This window comes from Haematobia irritans, chromosome 3, assembly GCF_050003625.1.
Source record: "Haematobia irritans isolate KBUSLIRL chromosome 3, ASM5000362v1, whole genome shotgun sequence".
In the NCBI taxonomy this organism is placed as follows: domain Eukaryota; kingdom Metazoa; phylum Arthropoda; class Insecta; order Diptera; family Muscidae; genus Haematobia; species Haematobia irritans.
In genome coordinates, this window is record NC_134399.1 from 153,185,022 (window position 1) to 153,199,130 (window position 14,109).

The window sequence follows — 14,109 nt, forward strand, 5'->3', positions numbered from 1 at the left end:
TTTTATATGAAAAACTTGTTTTGCTCATATCTCCTAAACTATGCGTCCTAGAGCTTAATTCATGACCACCCCCAAAAAATCGAAAATTCCATCCAAATCCTGAAAAAATTGAAATTTTTATATGAAAAACTTGTTTTGCTCATATCTCCTAAACTATGCGTTCTAGAGCGAAAAGGAGCTTAATTCATGACCACCCCCAAAAAATCGAAAATTCCATCCAAATCCTGAAAAAATTGAAATTTTTATATGAAAAACTTGTTTTGCTCATATCTCCTAAACTATGCGTCCTAGAGCGAAAAGGAGCTTAATTCATGACCACCCCCAAAAAATCGAAAATTCCTTCCAAATCCTGAAAAAATTGAAATTTTTATATGAAAAACTTGTTTTGCTCATATCTCCTAAACTATGCGTCCTAGAGCGAAAAGGAGCTTAATTCATGACCACCCCCAAAAAAACGAAAATTCCTTCCAAATCCTGAAAAAATTGAAATTTTTATATGAAAAACTTGTTTTGCTCATATCTCCTAAACTATGCGTCCTAGAGCGAAAAGGAGCTTAATTCATGACCACCCCCAAAAAATCGAAAATTCCATCCAAATCCTGAAAAAAATTAAATTTTTATATGAAAAATTTGTTTTGCTCATATCTCCTAAACTATGCGTCCTAGAGCGAAAAGGAGCTTAATTCATGACCGCCCCCAAAAAATCGAAAATTCCATCCAAATCCTGAAAAAATTTAAATTTTTATACGAAAAACTTGTTTTGCTCATATCTCCTAAACTATGCGTCCTAGAGCGAAAAGGAGCTTAATTCATGACCACCCCAAAAAAATCGAAAATTCCATCCAAATCCTGAAAAAATTTAAATTTTTATATGAAAAACTTGTTTTGCTCATATCTCCTAAACTATGCGTCCTAGAGCGAAAAGGAGCTTAATTCATGACCACCCCCAAAAAATCGAAAATTCCATCCAAATCCTGAAAAAATTGAAATTTTTATATGAAAAACTTGTTTTGCTCATATCTCCTAAACTATGCGTCCTAGAGCGAAAAGGAGCTTAATTCATGACCACCCCCAAAAAATCGAAAATTCTTTCGAAATCCTGAAAAAATTGAAATTTTTATATGAAAAACTTGTTTTGCTCATATCTCCTAAACTATGCGTCCTAGAGCGAAAAGGAGCTTAATTCATGACCACCCCCAAAAAATCGATAATTCCCTCCAAATCCTGAAAAAATTGAAAATTTTATATGAAAAACTTGTTTTGCTCATATCTCCTAAACTATGCGTCCTAGAGCGAAAAGGAGCTTAATTCATGACCACCCCCAAAAAATCGAAAATTCCATCCAAATCCTGAAAAAATTTAAATTTTTATATGAAAAATTTGTTTTGCTCATATCTCCTAAACTATGCGTCCTAGAGCGAAAAGGAGCTTAATTCATGACCACCCCAAAAAAATCGAAAATTCCTTCGAAATCCCGAAAAAATTGAAATTTTTATATGAAAAACTTGTTTTGCTCATATCTCCTAAACTATGCGTCCTAGAGCTTAATTCATGACTACCCCCAAAAAATCGAAAATTCCATCCAAATCCTGAAAAATTTTAAATTTTTATATGAAAAACTTGTTTTGCTCATATCTCCTAAACTATGCGTCCTAGAGCGAAAAGGAGCTTAATTCATGACCACCCCAAAAAAATCGAAAATTCCATCCAAATCCTGAAAAAATTGAAATTTTTATATGAAAAACTTGTTTTGCTCATATCTCCTAAACTATGCGTCCTAGAGCGAAAAGGAGCTTAATTCATGACCAATTTTTATATGAAAAACTTGTTTTGCTCATATCTCCTAAACTATGCGTGCTAGAGCGAAAAGGAGCTTAATTCATGACCACCCCCAAAAAATCGAAAATTCCTTCGAAATCCTGAAAAAATTGAAATTTTTATATGAAAAACTTGTTTTGCTCATATCTCCTAAACTATGCATCCTAGAGCGAAAAGGAGCTTAATTCATGACCACCCCCAAAAAATCGAAAATTACATCCAAATCCTGAAAAAATTGAAATTTTTATACGAAAAACTTGTTTTGCTCATATCTCCTAAACTATGCGTCCTAGAGCGAAAAGGAGCTTAATTCATGACCACCCCCAAAAAATCGAAAATTCCATCCAAATCCTGAAAAAATTGAAATGTTTATATGAAAAACTTGTTTTGCTCATATCTCCTAAACTATGCGTCCTAGAGCGAAAAGGAGCTTAATTCATGACCACCCCCAAAAAATCGAAAATTCCATCCAAATCATGAACAAATTTAAATTTTTATATGAAAAATTTGTTTTGCTCATATCTCCTAAACTATGCGTCCTAGAGCGAAAAGGAGCTTAATTCATGACCACCCCCAAAAAATCGAAAATTCCATCCAAATCCTAAAAAAATTGAAATTTTTATATGAAAAACTTGTTTTGCTCATATCTCCTAAACTATGCGTCCTAGAGCTTAATTCATGACCACCCCCAAAAAATCGAAAATTCCATCCAAATCCTGAAAAAATTGAAATTTTTATATGAAAAACTTGTTTTGCTCATATCTCCTAAACTATGCGTTCTAGAGCGAAAAGGAGCTTAATTCATGACCACCCCCAAAAAATCGAAAATTCCATCCAAATCCTGAAAAAATTGAAATTTTTATATGAAAAACTTGTTTTGCTCATATCTCCTAAACTATGCGTCCTAGAGCGAGAAGGAGCTTAATTCATGACCACCCCCAAAAAATCGAAAATTCCTTCCAAATCCTGAAAAAATTGAAATTTTTATATGAAAAACTTGTTTTGCTCATATCTCCTAAACTATGCGCCCTAGAGCGAAAAGGAGCTTAATTCATGACCACCCCCAAAAAATCGAAAATTCCTTCGAAATCCTGAAAAAATTGAAATTTTTATATGAAAAACTTGTTTTGCTCATATCTCCTAAACTATGCGTTCTAGAGCGAAAAGGAGCTTAATTCATGACCACCCCCAAAAAATCGAAAATTCCATCCAAATCCTGAAAAAATTTAAATTTTTATATGAAAAATTTGTTTTGCTCATATCTCCTAAACTATGCGTCCTAGAGCGAAAAGGAGCTTAATTCATGACCACCCCAAAAAAATCGAAAATTCCATCCAAATCCTGAAAAAATTGAAATTTTTATATGAAAAACTTGTTTTGCTCATATCTCCTAAACTATGCGTCCTAGAGCGAAAAGGAGCTTAATTCATGACCACCCCCAAAAAATCGAAAATTCCATCCAAATCCTGAAAAAATTGAAATTTTTATATGAAAAACTTGTTTTGCTCATATCTCCTAAACTATGCGTCCTAGAGCGAAAAGGAGCTTAATTCATGACCACCCCCAAAAAATCGAAAATTCTTTCGAAATCCTGAAAAAATTGAAATTTTTATATGAAAAACTTGTTTTGCTCATATCTCCTAAACTATGCGTCCTAGAGCGAAAAGGAGCTTAATTCATGACCACCCCCAAAAAATCGAAAATTCCCTCCAAATCCTGAAAGAATTGAAAATTTTATATGAAAAACTTGTTTTGCTCATATCTCCTAAACTATGCGTCCTAGAGCGAAAAGGAGCTTAATTTATGACCACCCCAAAAAAATCGAAAATTCCATCCAAATCCTGAAAAAATTGAAATTTTTATATGAAAAACTTGTTTTGCTCATATCTCCTAAACTATGCGTCCTAGAGCGAAAAGGAGCTTAATTCATGACCAATTTTTATATGAAAAACTTGTTTTGCTCATATCTCCTAAACTATGCGTCCTAGAGCGAAAAGGAGCTTAATTCATGACCACCCCCAAAAAATCGAAAATTCCTTCGAAATCCTGAAAAAATTGAAATTTTTATATGAAAAACTTGTTTTGCTCATATCTCCTAAACTATGCATCCTAGAGCGAAAAGGAGCTTAATTCATGACCACCCCCAAAAAATCGAAAATTACATCCAAATCCTGAAAAAATTGAAATTTTTATACGAAAAACTTGTTTTGCTCATATCTCCTAAACTATGCGTCCTAGAGCGAAAAGGAGCTTAATTCATGACCACCCCCAAAAAATCGAAAATTCCATCCAAATCCTGAAAAAATTGAAATTTTTATATGAAAAACTTGTTTTGCTCATATCTCCTAAACTATGCGTCCTAGAGCGAAAAGGAGCTTAATTCATGACCACCCCCAAAAAATCGAAAATTTCATCCAAATCATGAAAAAATTTAAATTTTTATATGAAAAATTTGTTTTGCTCATATCTCCTAAACTATGCGTCCTAGAGCGAAAAGGAGCTTAATTCATGACCACCCCCAAAAAATCGAAAATTCCATCCAAATCCTAAAAAAATTGAAATTTTTATATGAAAAACTTGTTTTGCTCATATCTCCTAAACTATGCGTCCTAGAGCTTAATTCATGACCACCCCCAAAAAATCGAAAATTCCATCCAAATCCTGAAAAAATTGAAATTTTTATATGAAAAACTTGTTTTGCTCATATCTCCTAAACTATGCGTTCTAGAGCGAAAAGGAGCTTAATTCATGACCACCCCCAAAAAATCGAAAATTCCATCCAAATCCTGAAAAAATTGAAATTTTTATATGAAAAACTTGTTTTGCTCATATCTCCTAAACTATGCGTCCTAGAGCGAAAAGGAGCTTAATTCATGACCACCCCAAAAAATCGAAAATTCCATCCAAATCCTGAAAAAATTGAAATTTTTATATGAAAAACTTGTTTTGCTCATATCTCCTAAACTATGCGTCCTAGAGCGAAAAGGAGCTTAATTCATGACCACCCCCAAAAAATCGAAAATTCCATCCAAATCCTGAAAAAATTGAAATTTTTATATGAAAAACTTGTTTTGCTCATATCTCCTAAACTATGCGTCCTAGAGCGAAAAGGAGCTTAATTCATGACCACCCCCAAAAAATCGAAAATTCTTTCGAAATCCTGAAAAAATTGAAATTTTTATATGAAAAACTTGTTTTGCTCATATCTCCTAAACTATGCGTCCTAGAGCGAAAAGGAGCTTAATTCATGACCACCCCCAAAAAATCGAAAATTCCCTCCAAATCCTGAAAAAATTGAAAATTTTATATGAAAAACTTGTTTTGCTCATATCTCCTAAACTATGTGTCCTAGAGCGAAAAGGAGCTTAATTCATGACCACCCCCAAAAAATCGAAAATTACATCCAAATCCTGAAAAAATTGAAATTTTTATACGAAAAACTTGTTTTGCTCATATCTCCTAAACTATGCGTCCTAGAGCGAAAAGGAGCTTAATTCATGACCACCCCCAAAAAATCGAAAATTCCATCCAAATCCTGAAAAAATTGAAATTTTTATATGAAAAACTTGTTTTGCTCATATCTCCTAAACTATGCGTCCTAGAGCGAAAAGGAGCTTAATTCATGACCACCCCCAAAAAATCGAAAATTCCATCCAAATCCTAAAAAAATTGAAATTTTTATATGAAAAACTTGTTTTGCTCATATCTCCTAAACTATGCGTCCTAGAGCTTAATTCATGACCACCCCCAAAAAATCGAAAATTCCATCCAAATCCTGAAAAAATTGAAATTTTTATATGAAAAACTTGTTTTGCTCATATCTCCTAAACTATGCGTCCTAGAGCGAAAAGGAGCTTAATTCATGACCACCCCAAAAAAATCGAAAATTCCATCCAAATCCTGAAAAAATTGAAATTTTTATATGAAAAACTTGTTTTGCTCATATCTCCTAAACTATGCGTCCTAGAGCGAAAAGGAGCTTAATTCATGACCACCCCCAAAAAATCGAAAATTCCATCCAAATCCTGAAAAAATTGAAATTTTTATATGAAAAACTTGTTTTGCTCATATCTCCTAAACTATGCGTCCTAGAGCGAAAAGGAGCTTAATTCATGACCACCCCCAAAAAATCGAAAATTCTTTCGAAATCCTGAAAAAATTGAAATTTTTATATGAAAAACTTGTTTTGCTCATATCTCCTAAACTATGCGTCCTAGAGCGAAAAGGAGCTTAATTCATGACCACCCCCAAAAAATCGAAAATTCCCTCCAAATCCTGAAAAAATTGAAAATTTTATATGAAAAACTTGTTTTGCTCATATCTCCTAAACTATGTGTCCTAGAGCGAAAAGGAGCTTAATTCATGACCACCCCCAAAAAATCGAAAATTCCATCCAAATCCTGAAAAAATTTAAATTTTTATATGAAAAATTTGTTTTGCTCATATCTCCTAAACTATGTGTCCTAGAGCGAAAAGGAGCTTAATTCATGACCACCCCAAAAAAATCGAAAATTCCTTCGAAATCCCGAAAAAATTGAAATTTTTATATGAAAAACTTGTTTTGCTCATATCTCGTAAACTATGCGTCCTATAGCTTAATTCATGACTACCCCCAAAAAATCGAAAATTCCATCCAAATCCTGAAAAATTTTAAATTTTTATATGAAAAACTTGTTTTGCTCATATCTCCTAAACTATGCGTCCTAGAGCGAAAAGGAGCTTAATTCATGACCACCCCAAAAAAATCGAAAATTCCATCCAAATCCTGAAAAAATTGAAATTTTTATATGAAAAACTTGTTTTGCTCATATCTCCTAAACTATGCGTCCTAGAGCGAAAAGGAGCTTAATTCATGACCAATTTTTATATGAAAAACATGTTTTGCTCATATCTCCTAAACTATGCGTCCTAGAGCGAAAAGGAGCTTAATTCATGACCACCCCCAAAAAATCGAAAATTACATCCAAATCCTGAAAAAATTGAAATTTTTATACGAAAAACTTGTTTTGCTCATATCTCCTAAACTATGCGTCCTAGAGCGAAAAGGAGCTTAATTCATGACCACCCCCAAAAAATCGAAAATTCCATCCAAATCATGAAAAAATTTAAATTTTTATATGAAAAATTTGTTTTGCTCATATCTCCTAAACTATGCGTCCTAGAGCGAAAAGGAGCTTAATTCATGACCACCCCCAAAAAATCGAAAATTCCATCCAAATCCTAAAAAAATTGAAATTTTTATATGAAAAACTTGTTTTGCTCATATCTCCTAAACTATGCGTCCTAGAGCTTAATTCATGACCAAACCCAAAAAATCGAAAATTCCATCCAAATCCTGAAAAAATTGAAATTTTTATATGAAAAACTTGTTTTGCTCATATCTCCTAAACTATGCGTTCTAGAGCGAAAAGGAGCTTAATTCATGACCACCCCCAAAAAATCGAAAATTCCATCCAAATCCTGAAAAAATTGAAATTTTTATATGAAAAACTTGTCTTGCTCATATCTCCTAAACTATGCGTCCTAGAGCGAAAAGGAGCTTAATTCATGACCACCCCAAAAAATCGAAAATTCCATCCAAATCCTGAAAAAATTGAAATTTTTATATGAAAAACTTGTTTTGCTCATATCTCCTAAACTATGCGTCCTAGAGCGAAAAGGAGCTTAATTCATGACCACCCCCAAAAAATCGAAAATTCCATCCAAATCCTGAAAAAATTGAAATTTTTATATGAAAAACTTGTTTTGCTCATATCTCCTAAACTATGCGTCCTAGAGCGAAAAGGAGCTTAATTCATGACCACCCCCAAAAAATCGAAAATTCCTTCCAAATCCTGAAAAAATTGAAATTTTTATATGAAAAACTTGTTTTGCTCATATCTCCTAAACTATGCGTCCTAGAGCGAAAAGGAGCTTAATTCATGACCACCCCCAAAAAATGGAAAATTCCATCCAAATCCTGAAAAAATTGAAATTTTTATACGAAAAACTTGTTTTGCTCATATCTCCTAAACTATGCGTCCTAGAGCCAAAAGGAGCTTAATTCATGACCACCCCCAAAAAATCGAAAATTCCATCCAAATACTGAAAAAATTTAAATTTTTATATGAAAAATTTGTTTTGCTCATATCTCCTAAACTATGCGTCCTAGAGCGAAAAGGAGCTTAATTCATGACCACCCCCAAAAAATCGAAAATTCCTTCGAAATCCTGAAAAAATTGAAATTTTTATATGAAAAACTTGTTTTGCTCATATCTCCTAAACTATGCGTCCTAGAGCTTAATTCATGACCACCCCCAAAAAATCGAAAATTCCTTCCAAATCCTGAAAAAATTGAAATTTTTATATGAAAAACTTGTTTTGCCCATATCTCCTAAACTATGCGTTCTAGAGCGAAAAGGAGCTTAATTCATGACCACCCCCAAAAAATCGAAAATTCCATCCAAATCCTGAAAAAATTGAAATTTTTATATGAAAAACTTGTTTTGCTCATATCTCCTAAACTATGCGTCCTAGAGCGAAAAGGAGCTTAATTCATGACCACCCCAAAAAAATCGAAAATTCCATCCAAATCCTGAAAAAATTGAAATTTTTATATGAAAAACTTGTTTTGCTCATATCTCCTAAACTATGCGTCCTAGAGTGAAAAGGAGCTTAATTCATGACCACCCCCAAAAAATCGAAAATTCCATCCAAATCCTGAAAAAATTTAAATTTTTATATGAAAAACTTGTTTTGCTCACATCTCCTAAACTATGCGTCCTAGAGCGAAAAGGAGCTTAATTCATGACCACCCCCAAAAAATCGAAAATTCCTTCCAAATCCTGAAAAAATTGAAATTTTTATATGAAAAACTTGTTTTGCTCATATCTCCTAAACTATGCGTCCTAGAGCGAAAAGGAGCTTAATTCATGACCACCCCCAAAAAAACGAAAATTCCTTCCAAATCCTGAAAAAATTGAAATTTTTATATGAAAAACTTGTTTTGCTCATATCTCCTAAACTATGCGTCCTAGAGCGAAAAGGAGCTTAATTCATGACCACCCCAAAAAAATCGAAAATTCCATCCAAATCCTGAAAAAATTGAAATTTTTATATGAAAAACTTGTTTTGCTCATATCTCCTAAACTATGCGTCCTAGAGTGAAAAGGAGCTTAATTCATGACCACCCCCAAAAAATCGAAAATTCCATCCAAATCCTGAAAAAATTTAAATTTTTATATGAAAAACTTGTTTTGCTCACATCTCCTAAACTATGCGTCCTAGAGCGAAAAGGAGCTTAATTCATGACCACCCCCAAAAAATCGAAAATTCCTTCCAAATCCTGAAAAAATTGAAATTTTTATATGAAAAACTTGTTTTGCTCATATCTCCTAAACTATGCGTCCTAGAGCGAAAAGGAGCTTAATTCATGACCACCCCCAAAAAAACGAAAATTCCTTCCAAATCCTGAAAAAATTGAAATTTTTATATGAAAAACTTGTTTTGCTCATATCTCCTAAACTATGCGTCCTAGAGCGAAAAGGAGCTTAATTCATGACCACCCCCAAAAAATCGAAAATTCAATCCAAATCCTGAAAAAAATTAAATTTTTATATGAAAAATTTGTTTTGCTCATATCTCCTAAACTATGCGTCCTAGAGCGAAAAGGAGCTTAATTCATGACCGCCCCCAAAAAATCGAAAATTCCATCCAAATCCTGAAAAATTTTAAATTTTTATACGAAAAACTTGTTTTGCTCATATCTCCTAAACTATGCGTCCTAGAGCGAAAAGGAGCTTAATTCATGACCACCCCCAAAAAATCGAAAATTCCTTCGAAATCCTGAAAAAATTGAAATTTTTATATGAAAAACTTGTTTTGCTCATATCTCCTAAACTATGCGTTCTAGAGCGAAAAGGAGCTTAATTCATGACCACCCCCAAAAAATCGAAATTTCCATCCAAATCCTGAAAAAATTTAAATTTTTATATGAAAAATTTGTTTTGCTCATATCTCCTAAACTATGCGTCCTAGAGCGAAAAGGAGCTTAATTCATGACCACCCCAAAAAAATCGAAAATTCCATCCAAATCCTGAAAAAATTTAAATTTTTATATGAAAAACTTGTTTTGCTCATATCTCCTAAACTATGCGTCCTAGAGCGAAAAGGAGCTTAATTCATGACCACCCCCAAAAAATCGAAAATTCCATCCAAATCCTGAAAAAATTGAAATTTTTATATGAAAAACTTGTTTTGCTCATATCTCCTAAACTATGCGTCCTAGAGCGAAAAGGAGCTTAATTCATGACCACCCCCAAAAAATCGAAAATTCTTTCGAAATCCTGAAAAAATTGAAATTTTTATATGAAAAACTTGTTTTGCTCATATCTCCTAAACTATGCGTCCTAGAGCGAAAAGGAGCTTAATTCATGACCACCCCCAAAAAATCGAAAATTCCCTCCAAATCCTGAAAAAATTGAAAATTTTATATGAAAAATTTGTTTTGCTCATATCTCCTAAACTATGCGTCCTAGAGCGAAAAGGAGCTTAATTCATGACCACCCCCAAAAAATCGAAAATTCCATCCAAATCCTGAAAAAATTTAAATTTTTATATGAAAAATTTGTTTTGCTCATATCTCCTAAACTATGCGTCCTAGAGCGAAAAGGAGCTTAATTCATGACCACCCCAAAAAAATCGAAAATTCCTTCGAAATCCCGAAAAAATTGAAATTTTTATATGAAAAACTTGTTTTGCTCATATCTCCTAAACTATGCGTCCTAGAGCTTAATTCATGACTACCCCCAAAAAATCGAAAATTCCATCCAAATCCTGAAAAATTTTAAATTTTTATATGAAAAACTTGTTTTGCTCATATCTCCTAAACTATGCGTCCTAGAGCGAAAAGGAGCTTAATTCATGACCACCCCAAAAAAATCGAAAATTCCATCCAAATCCTGAAAAAATTGAAATTTTTATATGAAAAACTTGTTTTGCTCATATCTCCTAAACTATGCGTCCTAGAGCGAAAAGGAGCTTAATTCATGACCAATTTTTATATGAAAAACTTGTTTTGCTCATATCTCCTAAACTATGCGTCCTAGAGCGAAAAGGAGCTTAATTCATGACCACCCCCAAAAAATCGAAAATTCCTTCGAAATCCTGAAAAAATTGAAATTTTTATATGAAAAACTTGTTTTGCTCATATCTCCTAAACTATGCATCCTAGAGCGAAAAGGAGCTTAATTCATGACCACCCCCAAAAAATCGAAAATTACATCCAAATCCTGAAAAAATTGAAATTTTTATACGAAAAACTTGTTTTGCTCATATCTCCTAAACTATGCGTCCTAGAGCGAAAAGGAGCTTAATTCATGACCACCCCCAAAAAATCGAAAATTCCATCCAAATCCTGAAAAAATTGAAATTTTTATATGAAAAACTTGTTTTGCTCATATCTCCTAAACTATGCGTCCTAGAGCGAAAAGGAGCTTAATTCATGACCACCCCCAAAAAATCGAAAATTCCATCCAAATCATGAAAAAATTTAAATTTTTATATGAAAAATTTGTTTTGCTCATATCTCCTAAACTATGCGTCCTAGAGCGAAAAGGAGCTTAATTCATGACCACCCCCAAAAAATCGAAAATTCCATCCAAATCCTAAAAAAATTGAAATTTTTATATGAAAAACTTGTTTTGCTCATATCTCCTAAACTATGCGTCCTAGAGCTTAATTCATGACCACCCCCAAAAAATCGAAAATTCCATCCAAATCCTGAAAAAATTGAAATTTTTATATGAAAAACTTGTTTTGCTCATATCTCCTAAACTATGCGTTCTAGAGCGAAAAGGAGCTTAATTCATGACCACCCCCAAAAAATCGAAAATTCCATCCAAATCCTGCAAAAATTGAAATTTTTATATGAAAAACTTGTTTTGCTCATATCTCCTAAACTATGCGTCCTAGAGCGAAAAGGAGCTTAATTCATGACCACCCCAAAAAATCGAAAATTCCATCCAAATATGAAAAACTTGTTTTGCTCATATCTCCTAAACTATGCGTCCTAGAGCGAAAAGGAGCTTAATTCATGACCACCCCCAAAAAATCGAAAATTCCATCCAAATCCTGAAAAAATTGAAATTTTTATATGAAAAACTTGTTTTGCTCATATCTCCTAAACTATGCGTCCTAGAGCGAGAAGGAGCTTAATTCATGACCACCCCCAAAAAATCGAAAATTCCTTCCAAATCCTGAAAAAATTGAAATTTTTATATGAAAAACTTGTTTTGCTCATATCTCTTAAACTATGCGTCCTAGAGCGAAAAGGAGCTTAATTCATGACCACCCCCAAAAAATCGAAAATTCCTTCGAAATCCTGAAAAAATTGAAATTTTTATATGAAAAACTTGTTTTGCTCATATCTCCTAAACTATGCGTTCTAGAGCGAAAAGGAGCTTAATTCATGACCACCCCCAAAAAATCGAAAATTCCATCCAAATCCTGAAAAAATTTAAATTTTTATATGAAAAATTTGTTTTGCTCATATCTCCTAAACTATGCGTCCTAGAGCGAAAAGGAGCTTAATTCATGACCACCCCAAAAAAATCGAAAATTCCATCCAAATCCTGAAAAAATTGAAATTTTTATATGAAAAACTTGTTTTGCTCATATCTCCCAAACTATGCGTCCTAGAGCGAAAAGGAGCTTAATTCATGACCACCCCCAAAAAATCGAAAATTCCATCCAAATCCTGAAAAAATTGAAATTTTTATATGAAAAACTTGTTTTGCTCATATCTCCTAAACTATGCGTCCTAGAGCGAAAAGGAGCTTAATTCATGACCACCCCAAAAAATCGAAAATTCCATCCAAATCCTGAAAAAATTGAAATTTTTATATGAAAAACTTGTTTTGCTCATATCTCCTAAACTATGCGTCCTAGAGCGAAAAGGAGCTTAATTCATGACCACCCCCAAAAAATCGAAAATTCCCTCCAAATCCTGAAAAAATTGAAAATTTTATATGAAAAACTTGTTTTGCTCATATCTCCTAAACTATGCGTCCTAGAGCGAAAAGGAGCTTAATTCATGACCACCCCCAAAAAATCGAAAATTCCATCCAAATCCTGAAAAAATTTAAATTTTTATATGAAAAATTTGTTTTGCTCATATCTCCTAAACTATGCGTCCTAGAGCGAAAAGGAGCTTAATTCATGACCACCCCAAAAAAATCGAAAATTCCTTCGAAATCCCGAAAAAATTGAAATTTTTATATGAAAAACTTGTTTTGCTCATATCTCCTAAACTATGCGTCCTAGAGCTTAATTCATGACTACCCCCAAAAAATCGAAAATTCCATCCAAATCCTGAAAAATTTTAAATTTTTATATGAAAAACTTGTTTTGCTCATATCTCCTAAACTATGCGTCCTAGAGCGAAAAGGAGCTTAATTCATGACCACCCCAAAAAAATCGAAAATTCCATCCAAATCCTGAAAAAATTGAAATTTTTATATGAAAAACTTGTTTTGCTCATATCTCCTAAACTATGCGTCCTAGAGCGAAAAGGAGCTTAATTCATGACCAATTTTTATATGAAAAACTTGTTTTGCTCATATCTCCTAAACTATGCGTCCTAGAGCGAAAAGGAGCTTAATTCATGACCACCCCCAAAAAATCGAAAATTCCCTCCAAATCCTGAAAAAATAGAAAATTTTATATGAAAAACTTGTTTTGCTCATATCTCCTTTTCGTCCTAGAGCGAAAAGGAGCTTAATTCATGACCACCCCCAAAAAATCGAAAATTCCATCCAAATCCTGAAAAAATTTAAATTTTTATATGAAAAATTTGTTTTGCTCATATCTCCTAAACTATGCGTCCTAGAGCGAAAAGGAGCTTAATTCATGACCACCCCAAAAAAATCGAAAATTCCTTCGAAATCCCGAAAAAATTGAAATTTTTATATGAAAAACTTGTTTTGCTCATATCTCCTAAACTATGCGTCCTAGAGCTTAATTCATGACTACCCCCAAAAAATCGAAAATTCCATCCAAATCCTGAAAAATTTTAAATTTTTATATGAAAAACTTGTTTTGCTCATATCTCCTAAACTATGCGTCCTAGAGCGAAAAGGAGCTTAATTCATGACCACCCCAAAAAAATCGAAAATTCCATCCAAATCCTGAAAAAATTGAAATTTTTATATGAAAAACTTGTTTTGCTCATATCTCCTAAACTATGCGTCCTAGAGCGAAAAGGAGCTTAATTCATGACCAATTTTTATATGAAAAACTTGTTTTGCTCATATC